Source organism: Gavialis gangeticus, unplaced genomic scaffold (assembly GCF_001723915.1).
Source record: "Gavialis gangeticus isolate Ggan-Ray unplaced genomic scaffold, GavGan_comp1, whole genome shotgun sequence".
In the NCBI taxonomy this organism is placed as follows: Eukaryota; Metazoa; Chordata; order Crocodylia; family Gavialidae; genus Gavialis; species Gavialis gangeticus.
This window is the reverse complement of record NW_017729030.1, coordinates 18266999-18284306: the sequence shown is the minus strand read 5'-3', so window position 1 is coordinate 18284306 and position 17308 is coordinate 18266999. Positions and strand designations below refer to the sequence as shown.

General features: G+C 40.9%; 1 long non-coding RNA gene across 1 annotated transcript; it reads left to right on the top strand.

Annotated features, from left to right (window-relative positions):
- The first annotated feature begins 2846 nt into the window (after nucleotides 1–2846).
- On the top strand, nucleotides 2847–9378 carry LOC109300973. Its single transcript, XR_002098376.1, has 3 exons — nucleotides 2847–3008; nucleotides 8042–8173; nucleotides 9112–9378. It is a non-coding gene; the product is annotated as an uncharacterized LOC109300973 (long non-coding RNA).
- Nucleotides 9379–17308: the final 7930 nt, after the last annotated feature.

Here is a 17308-nt window from a genome sequence, read left to right as displayed (position 1 = left end):
CACATTATTTTGAACGTGCATGTATCTGAGTTCCATGTGTGGGGGTGTATGTGTGTATATATATGGCATTGTGTGCATGATATACGAATTAGCGCTCTGTGTCTAACTTTTGGGGTGTATAGTGTATATGCCTGAGCTGGTAGTATGAGTGTATATGCCTAATAGGGGTGTATGCACCTAGTGAGTGTGTGCTTAATTGATTTTATGTGTGCATGTGTAGTTGTATACCACGCCCTTCTGTCTAACAGTGCAATATTCAGATCCTGAGCATTGGCCTGACCCCTCAGGGCAACATATGTAATCTGTAAAATATTGGGGGAACTTGGATCTGTGAAGCATTTTAAAAGGTAAGAAAAGTAGTACTGGATATAAGAGGGGGAAAAAACAGTAAAGGTGATAGTGACTTTAAAGGTCTACTAAATGAGAGAATATAATCTTTTGTATAAACGGATGCTACCCTGTAAAATATTAGAGGAGGCAGTAACTCATAACTAAAGCCTCATCAGCCATGCTATTATTAGTTCAGTTCTGGATAAAAGAAGTTTATTTTGGCTCTGGGTTACATCATCAACTTTTATAGAGCTATACCACATAAATGCAATCAACATTGCTCTGTTGAGCCATAACAGCCGCTTCCATACTTTTGCACAATGACCGCCTCCCTCCTCCTCCTTGGCTTAAATTATTTTGTGCCTCTTATTCTTCTACTGAAGTCTTTCATTTCTTTCTTTAGTTTCTTTCTTCCTGACAGAGTCCCTATCATATCTTGATTTTTCCTGAGGTACTCACTGCTATTGTGTAGATATTAGTCTTCCTCTCAGTCCTCCTAAGGTCTCAGAACAGCATATTTATTATTTTGAATGTTATGATAGGACTGATTTTGTGGCATCAGATCTCTCTGACTTAAATTTTGATGCATGTGTTTGCAAAAAGGAGTATGACATCTCTGCATGAAGTGGGCAGGTATACAAAGCTAACTTATAATAATACCTTTCCATGGGTGCAGTGTTCAGTGAAGTAGAATGTAGAAAAAGAAAACAGAAGGACAATCAAACTCCATTCAGTTATTGTGTTTATGTGGGTGTGCATGTCGATATTAATGCTTGTGAACATTCAGGAGGGAAAAGGGGAGCTGCTTGCCATACTGTGGTATGGGCCCTCTAATAGTATTAAAACTCTTTGGCTTGGAACAGATATTACACATAAGCTGGTTTAAGTGATCAGAAACTGGTTTAAACCTGTAACAGAACAGATGTCCAGTGCACATAAACCAGCTTGAAAATGGCTGAAACCAGTCTGAGATAATGTAGTATCAGACTTAACTGATTTGACTCAAACCAGCAAGGGATCTGGAACAGACGTTGCATAAACTGGTTTGAGTTAAACCAGAGTCCCCCAGCATCCCAGCATGCTCTCTGGGCTGGGTTGGGCCAGGCTGTCTGCTCCACAGCAGGGCTGACCCATTCCCTTTGCACTCTGGCCAGAGCTCCAGCAGAGACTGCAGGCACAGCAGGGTCTGCTGGCTTCCCCATGCCATCCTGCCCCTACTCCCTCACCCCTCACTGCTTAAGCAGGGATCCCTTTCTTCTCTCTGCCATAGCACGGACCATGGCCAGCATGTGATATGCTAGCTAATGCTGTGTAAGGCTCCAGCAGAGACTGCAGACACAGCAGGGTCTCTCTGGCCTACTCCTACCCTAACCTCTCCCGTCCCCTCCCCTTATTGCTCAAGCAGGAAATCCCTCTCTCTCTCCCTCCCTCCCATCTCCCACAGCACAGACCCCAGCCCCATGGCCCCTAGACATGTGGTATGCTAGCTAATGCAGAGAGGTGTGTGTCTGTCTCCAATTTCACTGAGGCAGGCAGGCAGAACAGTGACTACATAGGGCTGTTTGGAGCTAAATCAACAGGTCAGCTAGTTTAAGAAGTGTGAAGTAATGGAAAGAGGCCACTGTTTTGCTAATCAGGTGATAAAGACTGTTATTACTGTCAGTTTGCTGCAGACAGCATGATGAAGGAAGGGAGGGAGGGAGATTGAGAAGCTCCATATCATCAACAGATGCATGCACTGCACCCCACCCCCCATTGCCTCAGAATGCTAGCCTGGGGCTGGAGGCTGGCAACACTCCCACCCTTCGAGCAGGGAAAAAGCCTGGGACAGTTCAGGCAGACCTCTCTAATGAGAGACTCCTGCCAGGGACTGGTCATGCCCCACTCAGCTCAGCACTATTGAAGTGAAGGGAGGGTTGCCCTAGAACACCCTGGCCTCTAGCCTGAGCCACTGCAGGCATGTGCCTGAATTTCCTCAGTCCAGAGAGAATGTCTGTCTGGTTACAGACCAGCTCAGCCTACCCAGGTTAGACTAACCTGCAAAGATTGCATCAATTCAGGCTCAGGCTTTTTGAAAGTCTGTCTCTAGCCTTTTTGTTTATGCATGATACATTCTCACTATAAGGTACATAGTCTCTTTGGCTCTTAAATTAAATTGTATTGTTCTTTTTCTCCTAAAACCTACATCTACATCTTCATTTATATTAATAGATTGCTATTATAATTTGGAAATCAAAAAAGATTTCTTGTTTTTGAAACCAATAGACTTCCATATAAATATGGCCAGGAGAAACTGTTGAAATGTCCAAATGGATACAACTCAGCAATTGTGCCAAAGAAATGAGTAAATTTAAAAGCAAGGAAAGATGATAATCTCTCAGAAAACCTTCAGAAATCACTGACAACCCTGAAATATTTAACATTCTTGCAAATAATCTCCAGAGAAATATGTAAGATTATATATTTTTGTGTAAGTTCCTCAGTTACTGATTTATGTTGTTTTATGTCCCAAAGGCTGATGCTGTTCTTGAATTCAGTTACTCCTGTCAGTACTACTTCTAACCCAGAAGATGACTATAGACAATGGCACAAGAATGAAGCACATGTTTCTGTATGACCTGCTTGGGATTTCCACAGACACAGCACCATAAAGCTCCATTCTCTTCACACTGGTTAAAGTAGCAATTACGATAGCTAACTCTGTTTCCATTCTAGCCGCTTGCTGTTATCTAAAGTTTTAGACACCTGAAAATTTCCCCCTATCAGGCTGACATTTTCCATATTTATAACTTGTGTACACAATGCAGTTAGTTACACAGCAAGCCACTGGGTAAATTTACAGTGCTTTAGCTACCATGTGTTAACTTCCCACACATGCACTATTAATAGCCTTTAGTACTCCAAGTTATACCGCATAGAACCACTCTGAACACATACTAAGTGTGCCCACATGAAAAGTCAGTGCTCTACAAATTCACATCTAAGCTTATTCCCTAACTTCTGTATGTAGAGAAGCCCTTAGACTTTCAACCAAGGGTAACTGGAGATCCACACACTGCTCTTTGTGCCTGTTTTTGATCAGAACTACAGGTTGACTGATCAAGGACTGGAAGTAAAACCTTGTCTTAAAACTAACCCCCATTGTGCAGAAGCACTTCTGAGTAATCTCATGAACGTTGATTTTTTTTGAGGTACGAGCCTCAAAAAACCTTACTTTTGCATGAATTCAGAACATTTCACATGGTTGTTTCTGACTAAGTTAATACAGCATAAGAGAGGTAGCACTATAGTCACCTATTTGACTTTGTCCATTGCAGAGAAACTTAGTTAGCTGTGTTAGTCTGAAGTTAAGTAGAAGGCAGAGGGAAATCTTCAGTTGAAACTTTTAAGATTATTTCTTGCAGACTTTAGGCAGGACTGTGATTAATATTTCTCTGCTGCCACCAAAACAAGGCAACTGCTCATCATCTGGCCTAAAAGTTAGAGCTGGGACTTGGAGATTGGATTTCATACCTAATTGTGCCTCTTGCTGGCTGGGTAACCTTCTGCAACTTATTTCCATCCTAGTGCGTTAGGTTCCCTATCAGTAGAACAGCAACAATGATGCCAACCTCCTTTGCTGAAGCACTTTGAGGTTGATTGCTGAGAAGCAATATATGGGCTATACTTTACTGTTTATTAATATCACTATTATTTTGATGGGTACTTGAGGTCTGCAGGACATGCAGAAAAGTGACTAATGAACTGAGGGAGCTAAAGAAAGTTAGGGAAAGAGAAATCTGACCTTGGGGGCTCAGACAATAAAGAAGTTCTAGAGATATGGGAATGGCTGAAATGAAAAAAAAATGTCCAATGCCTAAATTTTTCAGCAGCACACAACTTATTACTGATATGAGGAAGTGTCTGCATTCAGCATGAGTCTAATAAATGTTCCACATGAATCAGTAAGATCTGTACATCAATTAAAATTGTATGCATTTTCCTCAGTTCTCAGTCATTAACCAAGCAACCATAACATCATCTTAAACTTGTTCATGAGTTGGTTTAGCCACAGGGTAGATAATGTATATCTGAGTGATATTTTTATTATTATTATTATTATTTGCCACATTTGTAATTGCAAAATACAAAAGACAGACACTGCTATTTGGCAGTGTACATATGGTATGTGTGTGGGATTCTCCCTATTGCTCCCTTTGTTAAAAGCAATCCACATGGTCTCTTGAAAGATTCATAGACATTTGGGCTGGAAGGGACCCCGAAGGATCGAGTCCAGCTCCTGTCCCAGGGGCAGGAAGTCAGCAGGGATCATAGGATCCCAGCAAAATAAACATCTAAATGTGTTTTGAAGGCGTTTGAAGTGGGTGCTTGAACCACCTTTGGTGGCAGTCTATTCCAAACCTTGGGGGCTCAGACAGTAAAGAAGTTCTTCCTTATGTCCAGCCTGAATCGGTCGCAGTGGAGTTCGTGACTGTTTGACCTTGTCCTCCCTTGGGGTGCTCTGGTGAACAAATGTTCCCTCAGATCCTGGTGAGCACCCCTGATAAACTTATAGGTGGCCATCAGATCACCCCTGAGTCTGAGCTTTTCCAGGCTGAAGACTCCCACGGCTCTCAGCCTCTCACCATAAGGTCTGTTTTCCTGACCTCTGATCATGCGCGTGGCTCTTCTCTGGACTCTCTTGAGATTCTCCACATCCTTTTTGAATTGTGGAGCCCAAAACTGGGTTCAGTACTCCAGCTGCAGCCTCACCAAGGCCAAGTACAATGGGAGAATGACATCCTGGGATTTGCTTGAGAAGCAGCTATGGATGCAAGCCAGTGTTTTGCTCACTTTACTAGCCACAGCATCACACTGAAGGCTCATGTTCATCTTGTGGTTCATGACCCCCAAGTCTCTTTCATATGTAGTGCTAACCAGCGTAGCACTGCCAAGCCTATAAGGATGCTGCAGGTTTTTCCTCCCAAGGTGGAGAACCTTGCATTTTTCAGTGTTAAACACCATCAGGTTCTCATCCGCCCATTTCATGAGGCTGTCAAGATCTGCCTGGATCACCCTCCTGTCCTCAGGTGTGGATGCTTTGCCCTAGAGTTTGGTGTCATGGGCGAACTTGGCCAGCCCACTTCTGACACCAGTGTCTACAACATTGATGAAGGTGTTAAAAAGGATAGGCCCTAAGACAGAGCCTTGAGGGACCCCACTGGTCACAGCGCACCATGACAATTGACTTCCATCAACCACCACCCTCTGGGTCCACTCAAACAAAGTGTCATGGACAGCCTGAAACAAGGCTACAAAATAAAACATTTAGAGCTTGTCTAACCCAGGAACATTGACTGGAAATCAGCAATTCCATGGTAGGTATTCTGGTATTAAATCCTCCATTGTGATACTCTATGCTGGAATAAAAGTGACGATTTTGGAAGAGGAGTAATAGTTCCCAAATGAAGTCATTATTAGATCAGAATAGAGTGGCCATGCAGTGTTATAGTTGTTCTGCTATAACTAGGTTAATTCATGTACTATATATACAAGCTCTAAATTAATCTTCTCTTTGTAAGAAACTATTGTAGGAATACTGAAGTAGAATGACTACTGTTTTTTAGTCTCAAGAGTACTGAATCTCCATATAGTGGTTGAGGCAATCTCTCTCTCTTCAGTAAATAACTCACTACTGTTCTGCCAATCCCAAGTCGGTGAAAGATGAGACTTTTCCATGTTTAATTTGTATAAATCTGTAAATGAACTGTTAAGACACTTCAGTACAACATGAACATTTTAAGACCCTATTGGTTCTTACTCCCCCATACCCTTATTTGTCTATTCACTCCAACCATACAGAATTGCAGAGGAAGATTGGCAATGTTTATAAATGCACTTTACTTAACTATTTCAGCCTCAGCATGCTCTTAACAAAAGAAATTCTCCTAAAGAGCAACTTCCTTGATATAACTAATAAACGTGAACACTGGATAAAGTCGCTAGGCTTTGGAGAGAATGCAGTTTCGATTTATGCTTAGTCTTTCTTCCTAGAATCCGTATTCTATTAGTCACAGTTAGTTAACATTTCAAATGGAAGCAATTTGATCAGACAGTTCTGAAATGAAACATTTTTCTAACTTACAGCTTGACTCTAAGCATTCTTTTCCCTTGTAAAAGCAATCCAGCTCATCTCTCAGCTAATAAATCGCTCACCTGATGGAGCCAGTGTTACTCTGTTATTGACTCTACAGTAAAAGATATAAAGGAAATCCAACTGGGTAATGGAAGTGAAGATTCTTTGTAATGTGCTAAAGCATTTTGTCTTTTGCGGGATTTTTATTCATTACTTAGTTTTGATGTTTTCTGTAGCCTTAATTCTGCCTATGTGTTGTCTTACAAAAATGTAAGCAAATACCCTAATAACCAAATACAATGACAAGAGAACTCCAGCACAGCATCTTGTACAATTATAATTGTCTACCTAAAACAACGTGTGGTCCATGGTGCAGACCATGTATCAGGTAGAACAGCATTTTTGTCAATAATCTGAAAGTAAATATAAAATCACTGCTGATGAAAACTTACAGATGATGATGCCAAGATCGGCAATGTGGGGAATACTGATGAAGTCAGGGGAGCCATACAGAGTGATCTGCATAACTTGGGAAGTGGAGGCCATTCAAACAAAATGTTTAATACAGTTAAGTTTAGATCTTATAAATCTAGGCACAAGAAATGCAGGTCATACCTGCAGAATGAAGAACTGTGTGCTGAAAAGTAGCAAGCATCATAGTGGAAAAGTAATATAGCTTAAAGAAGAGAAGGGGTTATTGCAATGCTTGAATCTCTAGCCAGTAATTAGTGAAGAGGACTAGGGAGGGGATTTTCTGTGTATGAGCATTTGGTACTGATAAGGCTGTATCTGAACAATTGTATTCTGTTTTGGTGCCCACATTCTTTTTTTTTAAAAGGGGGATTGGGGGCAGGGGAGGAGCAGAAGACTAGAGGAACCATCCACATAAATGATTTGAGGACGTGAGATAATTTCTTTCAATGACAGACTTAAAGATCTCAATCTGTTCAGCTCCTCAGAAAGAAGATTGAGAAGTGATTCAATTACAGTGTAGAAGTTACCTTTCTAGAGAGAAAATGTATTAAGGTCTTTTAATCTAGTGAAGGGAGGAACAACAAAAACCTACACACATGCCAGATGCCTGCTCCAGTGTGTGCTAATGAAGGGGGCTCTAACTTAAAGCTTGTCAAATGAGCTTTAGTTGAAGCAGCCCACCACCGTTTTGAAGTGCAAGGTGCTGAATACATGTGATGCTATAGGTGTTTTAATTAGAGTATCTTCCAAGAGCAACTCTAATTAAAGTATACCTCCCAACCCACCCCAGAGCGCATGTAAAGATGCCCAATGTCTAGAAGATGAAGCAGGCACATCCCAGTTGAAAATTTTATCTGTAAGGTATGTTAACCATTGGAACAATGTAACAGGGTTAATATGAATTCACTATCGTTGTCATCAAATGAAGAATTGGATGCTTTTTTGCAGGAAATTTGTTACACAAGCACAAGTTATTGGGCTCCATACAGAGATAACTAGGTGAATCTTAGCGGTATGTTATGTACAAGAAGTCATATCAGGTGATTTGTTGGTTCCATGTTGCTTTAAACTGTAAATACATGAAAACTCTAATGAGGTTTTCTCTCTAACACTATTAAATAGGATTAATGGAGCATTAAAGCATTGGGTCTGCCTCGGACACTATCACTAGAGTTATGTATACAACTTCAGCCCCACTGAAGTTAACAACAAAATAAACATAGGGCAAATTGTAGCACATTAAGACCTCGAGTTGTATCCTTTCTTCAGTTCAGTAAAATACCTCTAATAATTATATTTCTCTTCATGGAAAACAGTAATCAGTAGGTGGTGTGCACCCTTATGCTAATTAATGAGCAAATTAAAACAAGCAGGGACTATATGTCTAGAGTTAAATCAGTCCTGTCCTGGTTTAAATAGTTAAACCAGTCCTGTCTGGTACTTAGTAGTTATGGGGGTTAGTAATGAAATCTGATGTCTATTCCTTGCAAACTGCCAGCTTGAATCTGGTGAAGTAGTGACTTAAAATATCACTAGTGGCTTTCATAAAGCAAGCAAAGTATCCATGTTATAAAACCTAATGCTAATTGGCATTCATACTAGCAGCAAGTCAAAGTATAATGCAGGATCTGGGAGCTGGCACGATTTGCTTAAATTGCAAGCAGGGGACACAGGACCTGCAGATTCAGTTCATCACTGGTTTGCTATATGACCTGTGCCTTCTGTTCTCCCTCTCTGCAAAAACGGAACAATGCCGCCTATCCAAACTGGCAAACATTTTAAGATCCTTTGATAAAAAGCCAGCTAGATAAGAATTATTTGTCCTGTTATGAGTGTTGAGGCATAAATCCCTTCTCACCCATGCATATGGTCATTCTAGCACTGTGCTGAGGCAATATGGTTAAAGCTTGTGTTGTAGCCATCTGGCTGTATGGAAAAAAATTGATAGCTGAGCAGGGATGATAGCGATAGCTAAGTTCACTTTACTTCCCTTTTCTTACTCTACCTCTAGAGACAGAACTATATTAATTCTCATCTGCCTCAGAGGCCACATGCCTAGCAGAGCTCAGCCAAGAAACAAAGAGTCTTGGAAAATGAATCAAGAAAATCCACAGCATTTAGACTAAGTGTGGGCAGCCACAGTGATTAACTTCCTGCCAATGGTTTGTCAATTTCCTTAAATCTGATGCGAGGAGACCAACTTCCTTGGCAGTAAGAGGCAATTTGAGTCTTTCCGACTGCCAGTCCTCCCCTGAACAGAGTCCAGCGTCATTTTGTGGTCTGTTTCCATCTAGCTGTGTGGGAGAATAAGGCACATAAATCAATCAACCAACTTCTGAAATAAGGAGAGAAGGAAGTCTGTGTTAAGATGGCTGGTTTGGGGGTGTATAATATTGACTGTTGCAGACTGGGCTTATGTGCTGTTGTTTAATTGTTTTTTCACAATTCCTATAAGAGAACTTTTGTGACTATATGTCTGGTCTCTTACATCCCTGCTCTCTTAGCTAAAGTGAACATGGAGGGAGAATCCATTTCTAAGCACTTGGAGGAGAAGAAAGTCCTTAGGAACAGTGAGCATGGATCACCAAAGGCAAGTCATGGCTGACCAACCTGATTGCCTTCTGTGATGAGGTGACTGGTTCTGTGGACCCAGGGAGAGCAGCGGGCATGATATACCTTGACTTTAGCAAGGCTTTTGATATGTTCTTCTGCAACATTCTTGCAAACAAGCTAACAAAGTATGGGTTGGATGAGTGAACTGTAAGGTGGATAGAAAATTGGCTGGATCATTGGGCCCAATTAATGGCTCAATGTCTAGTTGGCAGCCAGTATCAAGGAGAGTGCCCCAGGGGTCAGTCCTGGGCCAGTTTTGTTCAATATCTTCATCAGTGATCTGGAAGATGGGAAGGAGTGAACCATCAACACGTTTGCAGATGACACCAAGCTGGAGGGTAGGACTAGAATTCAGAGAGACTGCAACAAATTGAAGGGCTGGACCAAAAAAAATCTCATGGGGTTCAATAAGGACAAATGCAAAGTCCTGCAGAACAATCCTATGGAATGGTTTAGGCTGGGGACTGACTGGCTAAGGACCTGGGGCTTGCAGTGGACAATAAACTGAATATGAATTAACAGTGGTTGCATCTACATGAGACACTTACTGCATGGTAGCCTAATAACACTACGCAGCAACATGCCAGTCAAAAACCATGCTAATAAGCTATTGCACAATGTTATTAGGCTACTTCACAGTAATCATCACAAAAAAACATGTGCTGGCACTACTGTTCAAACTGTATTTTATTAAGGAAGTAATAAACTAAATGCAAAGTAACTACTGTGCATTAATTAATGTGTAGATGCACACAGTGTGTCCTTGTTGCCAAGAAGGAGAATGGCATACCGAGCTGCATTGGTAGGAGCATGGCCAGCAGATCAAGGGAAGTGATTATTCCCCTCTGTTCAGCACTGGTGAGGCCGGAGCTGAAGTACTGCATCCAGTCTGGGCACCCTACTACGGGAAGGAAGCCAGTACAGCCTCAGAAAATATTTCAGCTACAGTGAAAAGCATATTTCAATGAAGACATGCTTAATTATAAATATTCCTTCTGTCTAACTTAGGGTATCTTCATGTATTTTTAAGAACACTTTCCACAAGGTGGCCATGGAAATTCACTGAATTATAGTTTATCCTCTGGTTGCTCTAGTTTACCACCTCCCAACTGGCCCCATTCTTTTTTTGTTTTTTCCTATAGTGTTCTTATAATAGAAGGGAACTTGAAGCCATTTTAAGATAGTGAAAATCTCCCCTTATCTCAGTCGACTTTCTGAAACCATGGGAGAAGGGCCAGGGTCCATCTAGGGGTTTTGTGTCTCCTTCTTCATGCTCTGCCCCCTTTGTATTTAGATGCCGGTCAGCTTTAATAGGATGCACAGTTCAAAAATGTTTTAGCTATTCAGTATTCCCTTCACTTCCTTTTGTGGAAAACCCATCACATGTCTCTTTCTTGCTATTCCAAGAAATCAAAGTGTCTGCAAGTATTACTGTACAGTAAAAATAAAAACTATGTTCTTGGTAAACTAGCTAGAAATTCTTTGAAAAATTAAAAAAAAATCTGAATCAACCCTTTCATTTTTAAGGTAGAAGCAAGAAATTGCATGTAAGCAGAAATCAGAGGCCAATTTCAATTTTACCCTTGATTGGCTTCACACACATTCTGCCCTGTGAGCCTGACCAAATGTGTCCTACACTCAGGATGCTCATTCACTGCAAGAGGACAGCCCATTTTTTACTGTATCTGAAAGATCTTCATGATGACTGAAACAGCAAATGATTTTAAAAAATGGTACAAGCTGAATAAATTGCCAGGAAAATCTCCCTGTAGGGAAGAGCACACAAAAGCGGAGCTGGGCCCCTTGGAGCCGTGCTGCAGCTACTAGCCAGGCTCCATGCAGCAAAATTGCTGCTGCTGCAGCCCTGGGAGGCCCCCAGGAGCCCAAGTAAAGCTGCTGGGGCCAGCATAGTGTTAGACCCAGCCTCCCATGACCAGGATAATTTGCTGCACACCAAAGAGCACGTGGCACAGGCGCTCCTTGGGTACAAGTAGTGGCAGCACAAGGTACACCATTGCTGCTTGTCCCCAGAGAACCAAACATCCACACTCATCTGGATATGCCCCATGAGTGTTTGCACACATTCTCATTCACTTGCTTGCTTGCTTATAAGCTGCTGTTGTGCATACAATGGCAAATCACAGATCCAAACAGAAACCCATCACCTATTTGATTTGGGAAGTATTTGCAGCTCTACTGTAAAGATCTAATGACTATAAGTTTTGGAAATATATTGCATCTTATGGCTAATACATTTCAAAGCTGTTTTAAATAAGCTCTAGCCAAAGAGTTAAATAAAAAGAAAAAAAAGACCTTTTTAATTCCATTGATTTTTAGTGAGGAGTGAGCACCTAAATGCCTTTAGGAATGTGGTCTGAAGAAGTATAAGATGTATTAAGCTATTTATTGTTAAAAAATCATGTTGCCAGAGGTCTGGCCTATGCTGTTTATATTAGACCAGCTAATCTAGTCCCCAAGCTACTGTGAGATACCTGCACTATGTCAAAGCAATCAGAAACTTCTCAAATGTTCTGTAATAAATATTTTTGCTTTTCTTTTATTGACGTATGTTTGTCATGGATTGGCTGTGTTTTGCTGAAAAATCAAATAAAAATGCTCTGCAGCATTTTGAACAGAAACAGAGGCCTAAGAGGAAATAACAGGACTTGGGAGAGGGAAAGAATCCTTTGGAAATGCCTGCAGTTTCTGGGACAGCGTAGAAAACATGAAGAAAATAGATTATAGCAAGAAACCAGGCAAGACTAGAAAATGCAAGGCCTTGGGAGCCTGAAGTAAGAGGCATGTCTACATTATCTAGGCTGTATCCAAGATGCTGCTATAAAGCTCACCTATGTACTCCTACTCCACGTACTAAAAATCCTAGAAATGAGGCAGCTGCCTGAGACTAGCACTGACCTGAAGTAGAGATCCCAAGAGCAGTGCTGGGAATTTACTCGTCACTAGTTTAAGGCTTTTTTAGGAATTGCTTCACATGAGGCAGGAACAAATGAGCAAGTCATGCCTTGCAGTGTTGCCCCCAGGTGTAACATGGAGCCTGGGTAAACATGACCTAGAAGGGGCAGACTCTGCTTATTAAGTGTTGTATACCTATGCATAAATAACCTGGCTACAGGTGGGGCTTAAGAATATATAATATGCTTTGTGGGTTTTAAAATTCGTTGTTGTGTACTGCAAATACTTCCTTGATATAGCTATTTTAATGGAGTTTTAACAGTGTTTATCCATATGGCATATGTGGAGCAATTTAGGTGACTGCCTCCATGTGTAAATATTGATAAATGTGTTGACTTCAACTTGCATTTGCAGTAAGATTTGATAAGGAAAAGAACTGGGCTCACTGAAGCCTGAACTTTTGGAGCCTCCTGGCCACAGAAACTGCTTTTAACTTATGCAGTGAGTTTTGGAAAGATTCACACAGATCTGCTCCATAATTTCCCATTGCTTGCATTCCTCAGGGCAATAAGACCTAATATTTTCAAAGTTGTAGAATTTGCTAAATAAAATATTTCTTGCTGAAGCTACTGTTGTAAAATTATTTTTGTCTGCTGTGTGCTATGGCCCTATTGAGGCTGCCCAAAACAATGATTACCTCTTTGGCAGTTGAATGGAGATGTGTCTTTATCCACAAAACAAAATCAGCCTGGGCAGCTACCAGCACAATCCACCCTGTTCCTTCAGCACTGCTATTACGCTTTTATCTTAGCTTACAGGTACTATCTGGGGAAGCTGGTGGTAGAGAGACTGAAAGAACAGCCCCTGAATGCACTCCATGTATGGTACCATTCTTCAGTCTTCAAGGAACTGCATTTAGACCTACCGAATCATCAGGGAAGCATCAAGTGGCAATTTTTAAGTCGTATTAGTCTGAACTGAATATGAACCAGTATAGTGGAGTGGCAAACCACTGGGAAATATTTACAGTTGATAGAAATGTCACATCACCAGCAAATGTTATGCTATTAATGTCACTTTCAAAAATATTTATGGAAAATATTTTAAAACTGGTTTTGTTTGTGTCCAGGACAACGTATTTTATTGTATTTTTCTTTTAAAAAAAATTAGCGAGAAATCTGTTTTGAACAGATGTGTGTATATATAAACTACAATGTATATATACAGTATGTGCCTCATAATAAATCTCTCTCTAAATATATACAATTCTAGGCATACTCAGTTACTTTACACATAGTAAAATTGCTTGTACAGATAGTTCTCTTACTATAGAAGCTGCAATCCATCACAAATAATCCTTTTAAGTAGTGGTATGCAGCTGAAGAGTGTTTATTTTCATGCTTCAGAAATGACTTAATGTCAGTTTTTTTACTGAAGTCTATGAATTTAAAAAGCTAATATTAGAAAGATGTTCCATACTACTATGGTAAATAATTCTCAGGGAATGTCTTGGGAATCTTTTTGGGAAGAATTGTTTCCTAATCATTAAAGACAAGGCAGGATCAACTGGTTCAGTGATCTCATTATCCTCTCCCCACCCCCTTTTTTTTTTTTTGTTTGGCCTGGATGCATGGGGAATTTCTGCCTAGTTGCTAAGCCAGCCAGGAGCCATAACAGTACAGAAGATTGAGTCAAGTAAGTTACCTTTAATCAAAAAAAAAAAAAAAAGACAATCCTAAAAACTAATAAAATCATTGATAGTAATGGGAGGTCGTCAGGAAAGTAAGGTTTTCTCAGCCTCAGAAAATGCCTGGTCCTGTGAACTGCTTGTAGATGCAAGGTAGATTTTCATAGCCAGAGAGCCACAGTCAAAGCACAAGGTAAGAGCACTAGAATATTATCCTTAACTGAGCTCACCTTCCTGTCAGGGCACTTGCCAACAGCTACGGAGATCAACTGTTTTGCAGTCATCACATGACAGTAAGTCAATTAAAATCTAAATGAAATAAGTCAGTATTCAAAACGCACCTGGATTTTTCTTAGCTTGAAGGTGACCGTTTTGGCTCTTCAACAAAGGTGGGGGAAGGGGAAGGTTGCTCCAGGCTCAGATACTACCTTGTAACAGAAGAATCTCAAAAGGTTTGGTGTTTCACTTTGATGAGATAAGCAGCCAAAAGTTCGCATGCATCCAAGTATTTGAACCTCTTCTGTCTGCCAAATTGTGCTGGAAACCTTGTGATAACAGGTTTCTTGGCAAACTGAGCATTTAAACTTCCCGATGTGGTTAAAAATCAGGAAGTGAAGAGGCATGGGAAAATAAGTAAATGAAGAAGAAGAAAGCAATATGTTTTAATCTGCAAAAAATGTTTTGCTTGCATCTTGAGTGAAGATTCAGGTTGCTTTAGATTTTATCAGAACCACTTGACCTATCCTTCATTCCAACTAGAATAAGCCATGAGAATCTGATCTTGGCTGCTGTGATCATTCAAATACTCAGTGCCAGGAATGGCAGGTGCTCAGTGACTTACATAAGGACCTCATTACATGTTGCACTTTGAGCAATTCAAATGTTGATTAGTGTTAGTGCTAGCTCCAGATTGGAGCAGTCTCACCTTAAGGCTAAAAGCCTTCTCTGACTATCCCCTGCTCACGCAGCTGTGAGTTGCCACTATGGGACTGGTGAGCCAGGACAGGCTTCTCTCCTGGCTGTAGGTGGGGTGTGTGAGAGATGGGTTGCGAGGGGCAGGAACATGAAGCTGGGAGGTGGAGTGTTAATGGTATGGGTCATAAAATGGGAGGTGGAAAGGAAATGGGGGTGGGAAAAGAGTGGTGTAAGGAAAGCCACTGAAGGATACAATAAAAAGAAGTAAAAAAAATAGAATGTAAAAAGAAACAAAGAGGAAGTAATTAAAGGTGTCATATTTTAAGAAACTAGGATTAGGGTGTGGGGGCATGCTGATCTTGCTTCCCAGGGAAGATGATTCTGGGGGAGCTACTAACCCTCCCTGGAAAGGAAGCCCTAGGTCATGGGGACCTGATCTGGCCCCCTACCTTGTTCCCACTCCCCTAAGCCCTTGCTACTGGCCCTGTCCATGTCCTGTGACCTGGCTAGCTGGCATGTACTCTGCAGGCTGCTTGCACAGAGTTGTACCACTAGAAGTGGGAAAGTCACACCCATGGGTGTGGGTGAGGGTGTTAGCCTGGTACCAGAATCATCCCCTAGGTAGGAAGTAGAGATCAAGGGTGGAATGTTTGCCCACACAACAAAAGGATGGGGGGGGGACACTGCATCTCGGGATGCTGGAGGACTGCAACTTGGGTGACTTGCCTGTGGGGAATGACCACACATTAATGCAACACAAGCTGGGTAACACAGATCAGAGAGAAACCTGCCCTGGAGTGGTATAACTTCAAGCTGCCTAAAGTGTGTTTAAGGCTAGGTTCAGGTGTTAATGTGTGGACAATCCTGGGGTGAAGAGCTCCAGGGCCACCTAAAATGAATGTGTAACAGGTCCCTAAGAACTAGAATGAAGGCATCAGTAAGCCTAAAATTCAGGATGAAGGAGTTAATTCAGAAGGAAAAAAACACCTGAATATAGCCTTATGGTTAGGGAATTTACCTCGAGTATGGGAGACTTCAGTTAAATTCCTTAATTTACTGATTCAGAGCATGGACTTGAACTTGTTACTCCTGGATCCATACATGCATTACATTTAGAGAGACCAAACTCATACAGGTGTTCTCACAGTTGAAATGTGTGAACTAACTTAGATTGAGACAGGCATTTGCTAGATCAGGTTAACCCTACACATGTTTGCAGCACAGACTCAGGGCTAGGAAAAATTCAGCTACTTGCCTCCGTCCCAGGGATATGCTGTTCCTACTCCTGAATAAGCTATTTTTAGCTCCCTAACTCCCCCCAGCGGACCTGCCAGAACCCCCCCAAACCCACCAAACTCTCCCCACAGCCTTTCCCCAAATCCACCAGCCTCTCCCGCAAACTAAAGTTACATACCTCAGGCTGCCCACCTAAAGATAGGTTGGGTGTGGCAAATATTTGTATGTATCCCTATTTCCAATGAGTTGTTCTACTTTGCATAAGTGTTTGTGTGTGTGTTTATAGCAGGGCAGGGATTTGAGCCTCTCTCTCTCTCACTTCCCAGGCAAATGAATTAACCATTAATGTAATAGTGTGGCAAATTGTATACAAGCCCCCAGTTGCAAATATAATAGGTGATCTCAAACATATGATCTTTTACAGGCTATGGTTTTAAAGGCCCTGTTTCTGCATCACTGTACTTCAAAAGTATCAATATTATGTCACATTTATAATAGACAGAAGAATATTTTCCACATTTCTTACCTTTTGTTTTATTTCAGAGCATTTTTCAATCTCTGTTTCTTGATTTTATGTACAATATTTATTTTTGCTGTTAAACATAAGTTATAAATAAATATGCTGTGGTCCTGACACACATACTCTAGGTCAAGTAAAGGTGGTTATTTTGAAAACCAAAAATGTAAAGTGCCTGACTTTGGAATTATATCTTCCCTTTTTGGTTTTTAATGGTTTTACATCTCTGTTTTGAATTCAGATATTTTGCTTTCATACATCACTTTTATACACTGAGTTATTTCAGCCATCTATTGGTTATTTCAGAGGGCTTAGGAACATATTTTATTATTGTGGTTGGGCATTTTTGTTTTAGATTTTTAACTTCATCTGTTTTTTTCTTATTTTAAATCTATTGATTTCATTTTTAAAAAATCAACTCTACTCCTCTCTCAAATTTTGATAAGCGATTCTGTTGTAGACCAGAAAAACCTTTCTAATGGTTGGTGGGAGGGCATGAAGAAGCCAG